Consider the following 19,336-nt stretch of genomic DNA (forward strand, 5'->3'; position numbering starts at 1 on the left):
GAATCCAGTCCAGACAAAAGTGGAAGAAGGCGTTCTATATTTTGTGTCAGATGGATCTAGGTTTACACTAACTCTCTTCTCTTAATAAGCACAGAAAGAGGATTGCCATCTTGAGACATGGCATGACATTTCAGCTGGTATCTATATTTGTTCAAGTGAATTAATATTTCTTAGTCCAGCTGCTAAACTGGACTCTGCAAGCTCATAACTGAGAAATGCAAAGTAAGAATAGCATCCATGAATCAAAAAATGCACATACAATTTTAATACCTCAAAACACATTTATAAGATGCCCCATCTTCCTGCCTTAATTTTAAGTAAGGTACCTCCCTCCCTTGATTGCTAGGAAGCACTCTGGACCAAACAAGGTAGTGTTTTCTTTTTTTGCTTTGGGCTTTTGCATTTTTTTATTTCTTCTGATCAACCCATTTGTATTCCTTTTCCCTCTCTGTTATGGAAGGTTCAGGACAAACCGTGTGGTGTGTGTGTGATATCCCAAATAGGATTCCAGTAGAACTCAAGTTTTAAGAGTGTTTACTACTATTGCTTTGTACATTCATGGAAAACAGATGTTTTCCAAAAACTGGAGCTGACTGTTAAGAAATAGGAGAATTTTGTGAAGGACAATATACCATTTTATAACAATCCCATTGAAAAAATTTCTTTATGATTATTGCTTTGAAATTAAAAAATAAAGACAAGGTTTATTTGATTTTCTAGGTTCATTTGATCTCCTGCTTTTCTAACCACTGTATAAGTGATGCATGTTTTAATCCCTTTTCTTCCAACCACGATTTGATTCCTGTTATTTCTGCTTCTTGATTATATCGTCATCTTCTACATTTTTACTGTACTGATTCAATTTCATTCTTCACAAGTATTTGCTTTATCTCAGAAACATATTCAACCACTCTTATGTGATAATGTTTGGTCTCTTTGCTTACATGAATCAAAATTCCTTAGCCAAATAAAAAGAAATAAACAGCGCTGCAGAGAAAAGTACCTGCGGTGCAGAGATTTCCCTAGTCAAATAAATAATCGTCTTTAGCCCTGTACTCCATGACCTCAGTCCATGGCACAAAAACTGGTGGCAGATGGATGAACACAGTCTGGAGTTCTAAATAATGGTGAAATTGAGACAAAGCGGTTGGAAATGCTAGGGAAAGAAACTCAGATTTGATTTCATTATAATTCAAACTCAAATCAAAGTAAATCAAGTAAAAATTGCCAGCCAGGTTCCTCTGACCTAAAGGTTAGGAACAAAGGGAAAAGAAAGCGAAGTACTCATTTGATAAGTTTTGTACCCAAAAAGCATCAACATACAAAAGGATATTAGTTTAATTCTCTTATTTCAATGCAGTCAACAAGGAGGGCTGTAACTGCAGAGCACTGAGGTTTATAAGGCTGAGGGAAGGAAGTAAAATTGATAGGGATTAGGGAGAAAGAAAGACTTTGCAGATTTTTTTATAGCTCCCTTTATCTTTTCCTCTCAAATTCAAGCATTAATCCATCTGTATAGTGTCTGTTTCTTTCAGTGATTGTCCATCTTGTGATACTGTATGATCCCCATAAAAACTAACTTCTCTGTCATTGACCACTTGTCTGAATCCATGTTACTGTTCATTTCAGTCAAAGACTGTGCCCATATTCTACCACTGACTGATCAATTTCTATAAAAGACACTGCACCCGTTGAATACCAGGCAGAGTGCCAGGCAGAGACAGAGGTACAGTTCTATCTTGGAAGAATGCATGAGTGCAGAAGAAAGAGAAATATGGTAAGTTTTGAGAAGAATTTCCATTAAATGCAATTTTTTGCTTGTCAAAACCACCAGTTATGTTTTATCACACCATATGCATTTTTATCAAGGGGATCAGAGAGGACCCAAAAATGTAAGCAGAGGCCTCCAATACACCTAATTTTAAATCAAATATTTATTGAGAGGTTTTCTATTCCTTTACACTGAACTATTTCCAAGTTTAAAATATATTTATGGGTGTAAGTATGAAAAGAACTTGACAGAATTATTCTTCATATTTTGTTGGATCCCAACTGGGACTAGCTGCATTTTAGAACTATTTCAGGCTTGCCATTCATTTCTGTAAATAGGTCCAACAGCTGAAGACCTAGCAGGAGATATATTTACTATTATTTAGGGATGATTTTACTGCCTTCTGATACTACCAACACCACAATAAAACAATACATGATACATAATGTGTAAACAGAGATAAACTCTCTCTCCCACAATAGTGGGAAGAAATCATGTTACACCTCATACATGGGGACATGACATAATGTAACAGTTATATCTTTCTGTTCTAAGAGTGTGAAGATGGTGGACTTCATGTACTATTCCAAAGGCAGAAGCATAACGAACTACCTCAAGGAAGGCTGTATTGATTCTTATATGGAACAATGAAGAAACAACTTCAAAACAATGAACTAAAATAAAACTGAAGAGATGTTCATACATCACTGTGTATTTCTATTTGCATCATAAGTAAGTTGCATTAATTGCACTGTGACATCAATATGCATATGTCATCAATTCTCCCCTCCCTTTGACCAGCACAAATGCCTATAAATCAGGAGTCCCCAACTCCTGGTCTGTGGCCCAGCACCAGTCTGCAGCAGGCCAGCAACCGGGCTGTGCAAACAAGCAAAGCTCCATCTGCAGGATGGAGGAAGCACATGAAACCACGCCCCCTCTGGTCCGCGGAAATACCTTTCTGGTTTTTCCAGGGGCAGAACTGGTCCCTGGTGCCCAAAAGGTTGTGGCTGTTGCTGTAAATAACACAATCCACCACTTTGTATTGTTTCATAACTAACTTTTTTAGCATTAGAAAAACAGCACAATCAAGGAGATTGTATCACACTACCATATTCTGATAGGCTACAATCAAAATAAAGTTCATGCTAATCACACTAAATCCATATAAATGAATCATCAATGTAGCACTACAGAAATCTTCCAGAATTTAATTTGACTTACTATATTACTTTTGCAGCAAAGAGACCACAAGGATAAGGAGACCTTAGAAGTTCCTACATTTATTTGGGATTAAATAATCATGTTAACATAAAGAATAAAGAGTAGATACCTACCTTTATTATCAAAGCCACATCTTCAAAACACTTGCATATGAAGAACCGCTCCTGTCTCTACAAAACAAAACAAATAATTGAAATTGACAACATTTCAAAATAAATTAATGCCCAATAATAGATATTTCAAATAATGCTAAGGGCACATCAGTTAATGATACCAAGTAATAGCCAAAAGTACAATCCCAATTTTAATTATTATAATAATTAAGCACATATTCAGAGTTTTTCTAATTAATACTCTAAGTTATTTAAACAATATGTCAATGATTTTAATTAATACTGTTTAAATATTATTACATAGGAATGATATAGTGCATTAAAATTTGCCATAATAAAGAGGAAAAATAATCTTTCTAATCAAAAGAATTAGAGATTATCAAGTTTTTAGTACATTTTAGAACTAAAATCCAAATTTCAGATTTGGCATAAAGCACCAACAATTTGCATCATTCTCTGCAGATCTGAGAATCAAGACACAAGGTTTAAACAGTTTCCTTAAAAAAAAAAAGCTAATGGAAAGGCAGAAGTACAACACAGAAGCAAATGAAAGCATATCAAACCTTTATTGAGGACAGAAGTCCAACAGTCGGATAAAAGATACAAGAAGTAAAAATGAAAATCTAGAAGGCTAAAATTAAGGCAATTTTTACAAGCTTTTGAATCCAAAATGAGGTGGATTGTACAAATAAAGGTCTAGAATTAGACAACCAAGACGTATGCAAACAATGGTCAGGTACGAGAAGCAATCAATAGAAGGCATGTTCTTTGTCTTCACAAATAGGATGGATCCTTATGGAGAGAGCAGTAAGAGACATGCCTCAGGGATTCTACTCAGCCATCCACGTGACAACATCTACAGAGATGTGGAATATTTTTGTAGATGGCAGAAGACAATGCATCTAGACTGCCAAAATAAAAGTCTGGCAAAATTCCAGAACTGCAGCAGGTGAGAAAAAATATGCTGGTATATACACACTTGGAAAGACTCCATGTGCAATAAGGCTGAGAAAGAGAGGTTGACTGATTTGAACATCAATTGATGTTCAATTGATGTTGCTTTGAAAATCGATTTGAGCATCAAACATCCCAAACAGGCACCTTAAGGATACTTCAGGCATTTTCAAAGCAAATAGGAAAAGGCTCTTCATTGAAAGTCCTAGAAAGGGAAAGTTGCCAATAACCTTTTTAAAATCAGATTGAGTTGATGTGCAGACCAGTTGAGCCAGATTCACTGGGGAAAAATGTTAACTCTAACCATACATTAAAATGATAATACCAAGCTCCACGGAGACTTAAACAGAGCAGCATTAATATACTCTGAGACTGCAAAAAAAGAGCTCTATTTAGAGTGAATAGGTTCAAGGATGGCAAGATTTCTAAAAGTATAGACTTAGGTAGTAAAGTACAGAGAAGCTGAGAAAATATTTTGGCTACAAAGCTGCAGACATAAAGCAGGAGCCTTTTGAATAGAAAAAAACCCGAGATAGCTGTGGAACTACACTGAGCAATATTTGCTGGATATAAAAATATTCTCTCCATGATAGTAGAGCCTAAAATAACACTCCAAGATATTTGTAAATGTGTACCGACTCAATATTATTCCCATTTGCCAACAATAAATTTTATGATAATGTTGTGCAAATATTTTTCTGATAATAGCAGTTTCTCTTGTGAACAGAAAGAAAGAAGGCTTGGATTAATTGACATATACGTTAATAAATAGGAGGGCTAGAATATATCCTTGCCACACATCAGGTAATAGCGTAGGGCCAACAATTTGATTTTTGTGGCCGAGAGATAAGAGTGTATTGAGTTTTGTATTTGAAGTTTTGCTTCCGTAATCCAGTCCCCCCACAAATGAGTTGGGCGGCCATATAAATTTTCTTAATAAATAAATAAATACACACACTTCAGTATACAAGCAGAATTTTACTGTACTTTTTGTAAAGTTCTTCTACTTTCTTATTTATTTTCATCATTGGATACCCCTAGATGACCAATAATTATCCAAACTCTAGTCAGGTTTCAATTTACTATATTCTAATACACTCCCACCCCTCTCTCTCAGCACAACTGAAGGGTATAACAGTATGTATTTATTGATTACTTGTCAATTCTATAACAAAAACCGAAAAGTATTATCGATGGGCAGAATTCAGGTTATTATAAGCGTTAAAAAGGTGCTTAAAATCAAGGAATGTTAATGCTTCAAGGCAAAAGATACCAAATGCCAGAGAATGGCTGCCCTCTGAGATTTCAATACAACTTCAATCACATGGTGATCTGGCAGGGAGCGTTCATTTGAAGGAGAGGATCCAAGTGCTTGGAGCAGGCAGAGACAAACAATGTAATCTTTTTCACAAAAAATAAATATTTATTTAGTAAGGTGTTTTTGAAGCTTGTCGTGGAATGTCTCCCACTCAAGATTCTGTATGATCTGCTTCATTGTAAAATCAATAGATAAAAATGGACTAGATTGAACCGAAATACCTTTTCTACTTGGATTGAGAACAGGAAAGAAACCCACCAATCTATTACATTTTTTTTTTGCTCTAAATGGAGTGCATCTCCAAATATTTAAGCAACATGAACGTGCACATCTCTTTTTGTACTGCATAGCAGCTTTTCAGTAAACTGCTAGATGTTACACCTACATCTACCTTATATTTTGCTTAAGGTAAAAAAGGAGCACTTTTTTTATGGCCCTGGGCTGAAGTCTTGCAGGCAACACCATGAGACCAAAAACAAGGTCCATTGGTTATTTAGGCACAACATGAAGCTGCTTCCCTATCTCGTGGGCCTGCGCTGCACATTTACAGCACTGGGCCAAAAACTGCCCATGCCAAACTAAAACATTACTGAGAAGTAGAGTGACACTTCACCACACTTGTGAATAGTTAGTTGCATATGCTGGAAATTTAAAATGGGAGTGGGTTTCATTTTGAACTCAATTCCCTTGAGCGTTCCACTTTTCTCTGTGGACATCTGTTATGCCTCACTCGGTTTAAAAAAAGAGAGTAATTAGACAGCTAGCAATATTAGAAGGATAAAATAATACCGTGAGCTAAAAATAATAATTACACAAAATTCCAAAGACAGGCTCGGAAGCAGCCTTCTCCATCAATATAGTTTTTCCACTGAACAAGAATGGAGATCCTATGCCTCTCTCTCGTCATGCTGATTATAACCTGCACCAACTCAAGTCCACCTCTATCAATTGTGAGAAATGCTGCATTGCGTGCCAACCAGAACGCCAGAGAGAATGGCATTTCAAGTTTCCAGAAGCTAATACTTCAGTCCCACATTCACACAGGATTAGTTTCACCAATCATGCTTCTGATTAAAGGTGTCCAAGATCTACCCGTTCTTGTTTACATAATTATACTAAATACAATAGCTTGGAATGTGATCACGAGTTTTCTGCCAATCTTCTAATGTAGGCACATTTATACTGCACAATATGAAGACGATCCAATGCAAACTTCCATGAAGCTCATGATCTCAATGCACTTATTTTGGAAAGAAAAAGTTAAACACAATCACCAAAATGAATCATCAGTGTATATCAGCACGCCAATCACATAGTTTATCAGCCTCGGTTATGGTTAAGTCTGGAAGCCAAAAGCCACAGTCTCCTTATACAATTGCACATCATAACAGATATGCAGAAAAGAGTAGCAACAAACATTACTAAATAGGTCTAGGACATAATGGGATTCAGCTAAAATGGATTAGGGCTGCTCATCATAGCTCTTTTTAAAATAAAAACAATAACAATATTTGTTTCTGTTGCTAAGTGAGAGATTTGTTAAGTGAACTCTGCCCCATTTTGTGACCCTTCTTGTCACAATTGTGACAATTGTGAACCACTGTGGTTGTTAAGTTAGTGACATGGTTGTTAAGTGAATCTGGCTTCTCCATTGAGTTTGCTTTTCAGAACGTCATAAAAGGTGACCACAAGACCCTGGGACAATGCAACTGTCATAACTATGAGTCAATTGCCAAGCGTCTGAATTTTGATCACATGACTATGGGGATGCTGCAACAGTCCTAAGTGTGAAAAACAGTCATAAGTTACTTTTTCAGTGTCATTGTAAGTTTGAACAGTCACTAAACAAACTGTTGTAAATCGAGAATTACCTGTATTTAATCCGTACAATTATCATTAAAATAAATTATAATTCTGAATAGTGAAACCTGGAAAACCAGTGCTCTAGTTTCCAGGTATTAAGTGAGAAGTCAGATACAGGGCTTGTTGCTTCTCTAAGCAACCATGACGAGAAAACACCAAGATCCTGGAAAGAAATCATTGAAAAACATAGCTAACCAATAAAAATCAAGAAGAAATTGTGAAATGCTATCGGGAATCAAACCCACTGAACATAGGTTTCCAAGGTATGAAATTTGAAAAATAAAATTTCTGGAATCAAATAGCACCAAATAATGACTCATGCATCAAAGTTGTTTCACACACAGAAGGCATTTCCAAATACTTGACTTAATGGGTTGGAAAAACAATTTTAAAAACATGCAAACAAAAGATTTGAAACTAGAAAAGAAAAATAGGCTGCAAAAGCTACAAAAGAACAAATAAACATAAACACCCATTTGGATGAAGCCAATGAAAATAATGAACACTCTATTCAAAATAATGAACTAATTATATCTCTTTGATTATCAACAATTTGAGATGGTCTCCTTTAAAATCAACTAAAAAGATTGAAACAAAATTTTGCATGATGCAAATAGGGCTATTCAATTGTAACGAAAATGATCAAAGAGACTAATCATCTCAAATACAGCCTCATAAAAGCAATAACAATAGAAATGCATTATAAATTAAAAGCAAGCCACCAAAGCAAAGATCTGGTGTTAAAGTGGAAATTAAACTGGAAAATAAAGTTCAGACATATATTCTAGCCTGCAATATTTAAAAGAAACTTTGAAAAATGGGAAAATAAGATTGAAAAAGCAATATAACCAAGGGAGGGCAGGGCAGGGGAGGGGAGAGGAGGAGACATTTGTCCATTTTATATTTTTGTTTTCTGAATCATTTCAAACATTACAGCAAGGATACATAAAGAACCATAAACTGAACATTTCCAATCCTGAAAGACAAACCAAAGAAACAACAACCAATATTTTTCATCCAATCCTACAACATGCAAGTGAACAAAAGTAAATTGCCAGTAACATCTACAAACAATTGAACAATTAAGCATACACAAAAAGCAAATTTCAAAAATTCAAACAACCGTTGATTGATAAGACAATACTTAAAAATGCAGAAAAAACCAGTAAAACGAATCTTTATTTAGCGTGACCTGATTACAAATACAGATTCAATTCACTATTCCATAGATGAATTAAGACATGCTTGAGCACTTTTGGAATTAATTTTAAAATATAACATTTTAAAATAATACAGTCTGGAAAATAGCATAGATGCCAAACTGAGAAAAACTTGGAGAAATCAAAATTAGAAAAGGAATTTACAATAAGACTTTTTGCTTGTATTCCTTTTTAACACGGCTCTTGTTCCACTGCTGATAATTTTGAATAAAATGCCATTGGGCAATGGAATAAACAAGGACAAAAGTTTCATGTTTGTTGGATGATTAGAAACTAGATGCAAAATAATCTGTAGAAATACACTTTTAAAATCTTTAATGTTGACATTAAGATGAAATTTGGAATCAATAAGTTGCTATGCTGGCATTAAAAGGGGGAAATTGAGTACTCAGATGGAACGTACACACTGATTCGTCCTCAAATCAAAGCATTGGCAACGAAGGAGAGGTATAATTGGGCTATTTTAGAAATAAATCATATTTTGCACACTCAAATGAAGAAGGCAATATGAAAAATGAATTAGAAAGGTTCTAAAATCAAACTGAGTGAAGATAACACAGTCAAAGCCATTAATACTTGGAATCCCCCTGTAATAATATGCTATACAACAGATACTGTTGGTCGGACACAAGCTGAACTAATTGCTTTAGTTAAAAAGATCTGAAAATTTATGACAATACATCATGCATTACACCCAATAAGTGACATAGATAGTTTGTATTTAATAAGTAAAATTGGTTGGTCATGGTTTGTTACAAGTGAAGTGAGGAATGAACAGTGGAATATGAAACTGTATGTCTAAATAAATATATAAAAGAGGTGTTATTAATAAATATCTGCAAGGGAAAATATTTGAATGTGACAGAATCAACAGTGGAATACAGGACTAAACAGTTGTGAGGAAAATATGAGGCAGGAATATTAGTCATGTTTGACACCTTAAATTGAACAAAATATATAAAAGGCAGAGTAAAAATGTAATAGCAAACCTCTTCATGTTCAGTGCTTTAAAGGAAATAGTAACAAAACTTGGCAATGGCTTCAGATTGGATCCATCAAGAAGAAAATGGAAAGATTAATATTTGAAGCACAAGAACTGGCACTACTGATAAATGCCATCTAAATGAAATAGAAAGGAACACTAGCAAATGTAGATTATGCAAAGAGAAACATTAGATTGTTGACCACTAATAAACAGCTATGACACAATTGCCCAGATAGACTATAGAAAAAGACATAGTCGAGTGGCAAAAATGATACATTGGAATTTATGAAAAAAGATGGAATTGACAGCCCAGGCCATTCATCGAATCATGATGTTGAAAAAATGTTCCAGAATAACTACCGCATGTCAGCACAAGAAAAAAGCACTAGCAACATCTAGAACACAAGCATCATAATACATGTGTCAATATCACATGACAGAAAAGTAGTTTGAAAGGAATTGGAAAAATTTCTATAATATTAATAACAACAGAGATTATAAAGTGAGTCTGCAAAAAAAATCCCCATAATTACTGAAGTATTAGAAAGTAGTAGAGAAAACTACTTTAAAAGTTAGAATTATTTCACTTCACAATTAGATATTACACCTTTACTCAGAACCACTTAAGTATTATAATGGTACTTGGGGTTTTTAGAGATTGGATAAAGCTTGAATTAATCCTACATTACCACCATTTGCTGAATGTTCTTCAGAGGAAAATAATAATAATGGCAAAATCCCAGAGCCCTTTAGCTTCTTCTTTTTCTATTACCTTGTCTATTTTGTGATCCAGCCGTTCTTGTTTGCAGGCAAATGGTATTTCTTGCAGATATTCCAATATACCATTATTGCTACTTTGTCCAACTGTTGTTTGTGGTGCTCTGAGACTTTTGAGTTCAAACAGGCAAGCACCTGCCACATAATACCCCAGACATAACACTGGCTATGGATAAGAAGAAGAAGAAAGTCTGGATAGTGGCCATCGCAGTACTCAGACATGGCAAGACAAAAAGAAAAGACTGGAGAAAATCATAAAATACAAAGACCTGCAAATCAAAGTAGAACAGCTATGGCTCAAGTAAACCAAGAAAGGAACAATAGCAATAGGTGCTTTGGGTGCAATTCCAAAACATTTGGAGCACCACTTGAATGCCAGCAGCATTGACAAAATGATTATCAGTCAATTGCCAAAGGCAGCTTTCCTTGGAACAGCTTACATCCCGCGACAATATCTTTAACACAATCCAATAACAACATTTTCCTATCCCTGGTCCTTTGGGAAGGATTTGATGGGTGGATTAAAAATGCCAAATGCAATCTAAAATCTGGCTGATTGTGTGACCAACCATAATAATGCTGAAAGCAGACAATTACACATACACATAACTATTGATACTAGTTTAAATCACTTATATTTGAAAATAAACCATTAATTTGGAGAAAAATATGGACCCTTATCTGCGATTGAACATAAATTTCAGTCATCAGAAGCAAAATACATTCCTCCAATGTTAAAATTTAAGTATTTAAAAATGCTAAATTTTTAGGGTTTTTTTTTTAGAATTGTTATCCTGCCTTTATTATTTTTTTATAAATAAGGCTGTCATCGTATCTAATACTTCTTCCTCCTTCTATTTTCCCCCAACAACAACCATGGGAGGTGGGTTGGGCTGAGAATGACTGGGCCAAAGTCACCCAGTCAGGTTTTGTGCCTGTTTTCTAGCCTGGTGCCTTAACTAGTAGACCAAACTGAACATTGCACATGCTCAGGATCTTCCTTGTCCTCTTTTCCTGTAGAGTACTATAGAAGCAGATGTGACAGGTGGAATGGAAGACAGAGGAAAGAAATGTTATCATTTCTGTGCTTCATAATTTCTGTGAAAAAAGCAGACCCTAGCAAAGCCATTCAGTTAAGGAGCTGCAATCACCTATTGACGTCATGATCTCCCCCTTTGTCAAGTTCATTTGACAAAGCAGTATGTAGATCAATTGTCAACAATTCAGGGCACTGGAAGCAAATAATAATGAGAAATGGAGTCAGAGACAGCTAGAATGGAAGGGAAAATGAGCAATGAGCAAATGAAAGACTTCTGTTCATCTGGTTAATGAAATCAGCTGCTAACTCGCACTTTGGAAATTCAGCCAGGAAACAATCAAATGGGCTTTTAAAAAAGCCTCCAGCTTCATTGCTTATTCAGAGAAAGGTACAGAGCATCTGATCCCAAATGAATCTGGCAGGAGTATATTGGATCTGGACATATGGGTAAGCAGCAGATAGACTGGGATCCATGGAGTAAATGAGTTGAATTATATCAGCCAGTTTTGAAGAACCTAGGTCAAGTCACTCAGAGTATTTATCACTACCATTTCCTATTCTCCCCCTCTCTACAAAAACACTGCTGAGATTAAGAAACTTTGGGAAGGGAGTGACAAGTAGTAGATTTTCTAACGCAGTATTAAGAAATTATATCTGGTCCTTACAACACTAGTTCTCAGAAAATATGACCACTGACTCATCTGCCATATGCTTATCAAATTTTACGAGAATATTTTTATAGGTAGCCCCATGAACTGTATTTTGCACAACTAGGCATCAGAAGCATTTCATTTCCTGTTCAATTCTGTACCTCTCTGGGAGTAGATGCAATTTCTGTAACATGCTACAAGAAGAAAATCAAGCATGAACATGCTGGAGAAGGGGGGGGGGAATGACTCCAATCTTTGAATACTGTGTCTCTAAAATGTAAGCCACACGCAACACAAAGAGGTATTCTCTCACATCATCCATCTGAGTTGAAATGCATTTATTCATGTCCAACTGTTGCACTTTCATAAATAAAGATTAAACTGTGTCATGTTTTTGTATTAAAAGTGTGGGTTCTTTCTAGGCAAGAATATGCAACACTTGCATATAATCCAAAAATCATATGCTATCAATATTACTTTGGCTTCTACTTTGTAAATTCCACCAACATATTGAAAAAATATGTAGTAAGGAAGCAGGGAGAAATTATTTGTTCTATATTTTTCCCAAATCACCATTTATTTTTCTGAAAGTAACTAACCATATTCTTCCGATCAATAATCAACTTCAGGCGTTTAATGCATAAGAAGGATTAAGCAATGAATGCAAAGGCATATGTTATCTCAAACACTTATTTCCAGCTTCCAGTTAGATGTATGCAAAAAAAGGTCACAAAATTTCACCACCACAGGACAGATAAGTAGACCAGAAAGTAGATAAATCAGAAATGTTCTGGTATTCATTTATACTAACTGCAACACGTCATATACCAAATGATATCTTCCACAAAATATTTCTAAATTGAGATTCAATTCCTGCATCATTTATTTTTCAGAATAAAATCCCATTAATGTAATTCCTCAAATATCTTCCAATGGTCACAGCTAGTCAACTGTATAAATACGAAGAAAATTCATGCTTTTATCCGGAAATGACTCTAGCCTTCATGGTACAAATGGGCTTAGTGTAACATTTGACAAGCATTTCTAAACTGGGAAGCAATACAGTATGGGTTTAAACAGCAAGTAAACGAATTGCTGTGCAATTGCTACGTGGCATCTTCACAAAGCAAGAGTTATCTTGAGTTCTTTGTCAAAGCAAAACATTTCCCACCAAAAGTTCTTAAGAATATATATGTTCCATGAAATACTTCCAATAGAAATATTTTTCTAAAAATAACATCTTCATATTTCTCATATTATGGAAGTACTTACAAATATTTACAAGTGCCTTGTTACTCATTTGTCTAATTATCTTGCAACAATTGCTGGATATATAACATTTGCATTTTTATAAAAGTGGAAAAGCTCAGCCAAGTATGCCAAGGTATGCCTATCTCTTGATTTGGCAGTTGCTTACTTTCTACAGCTTATACTAATGAAAAAGCTTATTTACTTTTATCCTCATTCAACACTGTAGGGTTTCATATTTTTTATTCATACAGAAAAGCAAGCAACTTCCAGCAAAACATTCAGAAAGCATCATGCTGTGTCATACAAGGTAGCAGATGAACTGAGTGAAGAAAGCTTTGCCTGTCCTTGAACAAATGAGGCTGCTTCTAAAATATTCAACAAGGAAATCTTTAAAACAAATCTCTCCAGACAATTACAGTAATGTAAATAAAGATAAAGATAATTCAAACTTGCTTGACTTTGGAGATAAAAGGAAAAGCCATTTTTCACCTTATTTTTTTGCATTCTAAGCAATTTTTAATTACTTGCTTAAGACTTGGTGGGCATCATGCAATAAAATATTTGTCTTGAATACATTTTGTACTTCATACCTTTACAGTTCTTAATTGATAGCATTAGCAGTGGAGATACCTGTGTGCTTATGTGTACAGGATTTCTCTTGGTACAAGCTAGGGATTTTTTTAGAGTTAATGTGTCTTCCTTACAAACATGTTCCAACATTATGGCCAGCTGCTTCGTGCTAAAGAGAGACTAGCACTAACCCTGCAGCTCAACAATTAAGTTTTTTTAAAAAAAAAACCCACACAATTTTATTTAGCAAGAAAATTTAAAAACAGGTTTTCAAAACTACTTGCCCTAACTTACTTTTGAATTATTGAATCCTGGACAGCCAACCCAAGGGAATATTATAGTAAGAAACTACCAGCTGTTATTAAATGGGAATATGAACATCACAATCTTATTTTAAAGCCGCTTCCCACCACTCCAACAATATAATTTTGGATATTATTTAGCATTCTGGACATTATACTAAAATTTTGACATGCACACCCCTCACATTTTATAGTATTTTATATAATTTAAAACTGAATTACAAAGCCACCATCTTAAAATCCAATTTTGTATTTAGGTAACGTAACAGCTTGTTTCAAAGTTCAAGCCCCAGAAGTTTCCAGCAGATTGGAACTGCTGAGCAACTTATCCCAAAACAATCTGTGAGAGCCCCATGGAAAAGTATGGAAAATAAACAGCATAAAATACTTACACTGTTCATGCAGCAACCTTGTTTTCCTTTAATTCCATACACAGAACCTGGAATTAAAGTTTTGGCAGCTTAAACGTATCAATGCACCAACATTTTTCAATTAATGATACAATCCTAAAAACATTGATTCAGAAGTAAAGCCACTAAATTCAGTGAGACTTTGGGTAACTGTGGTTATTGCAACATGCAGATACAACTTGGGTTCTGGGTGATCCACGACTTTGGCTCAGCTCAATAAACTGCTTTACTGCTCAGGCCAAATGCCTGCTTAATCCTGCCTTTTGTTGCCACAAAATTCAGCTACATTCTCACAAGCAGAACATAACTTACATCCTCATACTTTGTGGTCGTGTGACATTTTCTACAATCCATTTAACTGTTGTCCATCTCTTTCATTTTAAAAGCAGTTAATTCCTCCCTTTACAGCTATGGGCTCTATAAAGAAACTCTATAAATTTCTTTTGCTAGTCCTGATCTTCCCATATTTTCACTTCACAGATTGAATCTCTTTTACATTACTATATATCTTTTGCTCACTGTGAAGTTGCTCCAGCTTCTTAATCATTTTGGTTATTGTCCTTTATATTTTATGGCAGCTGGGAAACCAACAATTTCCTTTTGAGCAAGAGAAAATAGTTTCTAAGGTAGCTCTTTGATGAAGAATCACCACAAATTGTGACTTCTTAGAACTTTTGTTTTTTCTGTTTAATAAAATTAATTTCCCCAGATTCCTTTTTGTTTGACTCTGATCCATCTCATACCATGATTCAGGTTCTCAACTGCAGCAAAAGAAAGATTCAATCCTTGTCTGTAAAGACATAGGAGGCTGAGCTGAAAGAAAAGAGTGTCTTATCTGCTAATTGAAATGCAACATAAAACGTTGCAAAAAACAATGATAACCCATCCATAACACCTAAGCTCCATAATTATCTAAATAAAACAACCAAGTCTTGCGACACCTCAGAGACTTAGTGATTGTCTCGGTTGGCAGAACTTTGTGGATAAAGTGCTACTTTATCAGTGCAGACTTGAGAAATATGGAGAAGAATGGTAGGAGGGGAAAATAAAAGAAGAGGGGAAAAAGAGTGAAAAGTATGACAGACCAACATTTTTAATCAACCTGCATGTGTTAGCAGTACCTCAATAAAAGAAGGCCTCTGTCATAGGATTTTTTTTTTGCTGATAAATAAATGAAGGGAGACTAGTATAGATCTATTTCAAGCTATTTAGCTCTCATCAATTAGCCATACCCTTATCAGCTGAGCCAGGGAAATAATTAGATGTTTTGTCAAGGCACCTGGTATGCGCCCCCCCCCCCCAAGTCAATACAAAATTATTTCAGTCTGAAAGGCTCCTAGGGTGGAGCTGAAGGGCAAAGAGAAGCAGTATGCTCCCTCCCATATTTGGGCATACCAGGTGCCTTGACAAAACAAACACACACACACACACACACACACACACACAGTGTATGAGATATATATTCGTAGATTTTCATGGGTATAGGTATGCAGGTCTTGGCGTATTCAGGTCTTTTCCTGTATAAGATTGACAGTAACTTGGCAACGTTTCGACGTGGTCACACTCATCATCTTCAGGCTGGTGCCTTTGGCTTCGTGCTTGTGAGAGCAAAGCGTGATCGGAGGTTTTTCTATAAATATAAGTGGGGGTATGTGGAATGTTGGCTTTGTTGCTTTAAATGGATTGGTTGGCTGTGTTGTCACATCTTGATTGGTTGATGGAATTGATGTTTGGTGAGGGTGATTGGTGATGGTGTCCTGTGTTGTTCTGGGTCCTGTGTCGGTTTTTTTGGCTGGGACTCGTTTATTGACTAGGGCTAGTTTCCAGATGTCTGGTAGGCGGGAGGTATCATCACGTTTATTCATGTTGTGGGAGTGTTTCTCTATTTCGATAGCTTCCATAATTATTCTTTTGTTGAAGTGCTCAGTTTTGGAGAGTAATTTGGTTCCTTCAAAATCAATTTCATGTCCTGTTGCTTTAAGGTGCTGGAAAAGGGAGGTCTTTATTCTTTTCTGACTGCATTCTTGTCTTCTGCGATACGTGCATTTATTCTCCTATTAGTTTGTCCAACGTATGTGGCTCGGCAGATATTGCATGGTATTTCATAGACTCCTTGGTTTTCTAGCTGGATCTTGTATTTGGGGTTTCTTAAGATGTTGGCTATTTTTTGGTCAGTGCCGAAGGCTGTTTTGATATTGTGTTTGTGGAGAATTTTGCTGATTTTATCTCTGGTGCCTTTGATGTAAGGGAGGAGGGCAATGCCGTTGTCCTGTTCTGTGTCTCGGTTCTTGGGGAGTGTCTCCCTTTGGATTAGGTTGGTAACTGTTTTTTTGGAATCTGTTGGAAATTAATACGTTTGTGAGGGTGTGTAATTCAGTTTTCAGGTGGCCTTTGTCAGCTAGGCGTTTGGTTCTGGAGAGGAGGGTCTTGGCTACAGAGTTGATCTGTACAGGGTAGTGATGGGATTGTGCATTTACGTAGTGGTTGGTGTTTGGGATGTAACCCTAGGCTTGGCTTGGTAATGTATATAAGCTATGATTATTTTACTGTTACTTTAAATGCTTAAGAGATGTAATTGGTTTGTTACCTCAAACAGCTATAAGAGGGAGCCAGAATGGCTGTTAGCTCTCTGTTTTGTTAGAAGCTGATCGGTGTATACTGAGGTATTGTGTTTTGCTACTGTTTAGCTATATTTTGTGTGTTAGACTGACTATTTTGATAACTGAATTACTGAACCGTGTATGACCTGGACTGTTAACCGGACTCTGAATACTTCTATATTTCTACATAGTAAACTACTATATTTTTATACTATTCAGTGTCTCTGTATGCTGCTTTGTGCGTGTCCTACCATATCACTCTCATTACGCTTCTCTGCATGCTCGCTCTTCTAACAGGGAGCTTAATTACTTAACACTGGTTATGGGCCCAGAGAGTACCAGACGTAGCTAAAAAGAGAGTTGGTGTTGATACGCATTACTATGTTTTCCTGGTCAATAAAGTGCAGCTTACTTCTGCATACTGAAGGATTGTGGGATGCTGTACAGAATCCACAGGACGTGATTTCTTGGAATCCAGATGACGAGGATGATGCCAAGAAGATAGCAGAGTTTCAAAGATGCAACGGAGCATTGTGTATAATTGGTCTAACGTTGACTGACCAACAGTTAGTTCATATTCGTGGGGAGAATCCTGCCCCAAGATGTTGGGAGAATTTGAAGAAGATATATGTACGTGACACTGTAGGTGCACATATACATCTTACCCTCAAACTGTTTAGGGCATGTGTTTTAAAGGGTGGAGATGTGTTAGCTCATTTAAACTTTATGAAAGGAGTTTTCCAAGAGCTACATGAAAAGGAACTTATTTTCTCAGAGTTACATCAAGTTTACACCATTCTGTCATCACTGGGTGAGAATTATGATGATTTTGTATCGTCCCTTGAGGTCCTAACCCGAAATGAACTAACATTGACTGATATAACTGCACACCTGTTGGAAGAGTCCAGAAGAAGGTTGGAAAGAGAGCAACTGAGAGTGAAACCACCACAACATGAAGAGTCACCTTCAACTGCCTATACTGTTAGAAAATGTTTTTCTTGTGGGGTAAAGGGGCATATAGCTAGATTCTGTAAAAATGCAAAACAACAGAATACTAGAAAGGCTAAGAAAAATGATAATGTCAATTTAGGTATGTCTACTTTAACTATCTCTACAAATGCACCAATAAGCCATGATTCATGGGTTGTTGATAGTGGAGCATCACAGTGCATTACTAGAAATAAGAATTGTTTTATAAAAATGTCCACCAGCAAGCAACATGTATCTTTGGCAAATGGATGGAAGGTGAAAGCATCTGGTGAAGGTATGGCAAGGTGTTCATTTCTAAATGAGCATTTATCCATGTTGTATATACCTAAACTGAAATTTAATTTGTTATCAGTAAGAGCTCTAGTTAACATTGGCTATGTAGTAACCTTTAGGGGAGATAAATGTATCATAGAAAAAGAAGGTAATAGGATTACTGCAAAATCAACAAATGGTTTATATATTATAACTGATGACCATACTGCTAACTCAGTGTATGATAATGTGAAACCACATGATGAATGCATACATCTGCTACATAGGCGTATGGGGCAAATTAATTTCAAGACACTGCAACAAACTATAAAGTTGTCAGAGGGAGTAAAATTAAAACCTTGCAGTAAGTATTTAAATTGTATGTAGTAAGGAAAAGAGCAGGGCTACTCCAGCAAACAGACTTAATGGGTTTAAAATGAAGGAACTTTTAGAAGTTGTTTTTGCTGATCTAATTGGACCTATAAAACCCAGTTTGTGAGGTGCCTGTTATTTTTTGAGTACCATGGATCATTATTCAAGATATGGTTTCTGCTATTTAATGAAAGACAAGGCAGAAACATTTCAACAATTTTTTAATTGGCTGAGATTTGCGGAAAGAAAGATAAAAGTCAAGGTTATTACTGTAGCTACTGATAATGGGACGGAGTTTACAAATTATAAGTTCCAAACTATGTTAAAAACAGCTGGTATTGAGCATAAACATTCTGCTCCTTATAGATCTCAACATAATTCGTTTGTAGAACGAAGGGGGCAAACGTTACAAGCTGTGACTAGAACCATGTTAGCCGATTTAGGATTGCCTGAAACATGGGGTGAAGCCATGATGTGTGCTAATCATTTACTGAACAATGTTGTAAATGCTTCTACTGGAGAGGTATCATTTACTCGTTGGCATGGTAGGAAACCTGATTTGAGCTACTTGCACACGTTTGGAGTTCCTGCATGGGTGCATATTCCAGCACAGATCAGATTAAAGGGACAACATAGAGCTAGGAAATTATTTTTTGTTGGTCACAACTCAAACCA

At 35.9% G+C, this 19,336-nt stretch overlaps 1 protein-coding gene across 7 annotated transcripts in view; it reads right to left on the reverse strand.

Moving 5' to 3' along the window:
* Positions 1–19,336, reverse strand: part of PLCB4 (phospholipase C beta 4) — a 180,754-nt gene that overhangs the window by 144,650 nt on the left and 16,768 nt on the right. For 5 of the 7 annotated variants that reach the window (XM_081940159.1, XM_081940155.1, XM_081940157.1 and 2 more), the window contains exon 2: positions 3,109–3,165. The exons of the other annotated variants lie outside the window; for them this stretch is intronic. The gene's annotated coding sequence lies outside the window, so the exon portion shown is untranslated. The remainder of the gene's footprint in view (positions 1–3,108; positions 3,166–19,336) is intronic. 7 annotated transcript variants of the gene reach the window in all.

This window comes from Natrix helvetica, assembly GCF_964273705.1.
Source record: "Natrix helvetica genome assembly, chromosome: 2".
In the NCBI taxonomy this organism is placed as follows: Eukaryota; Metazoa; Chordata; class Lepidosauria; order Squamata; family Natricidae; genus Natrix; species Natrix helvetica.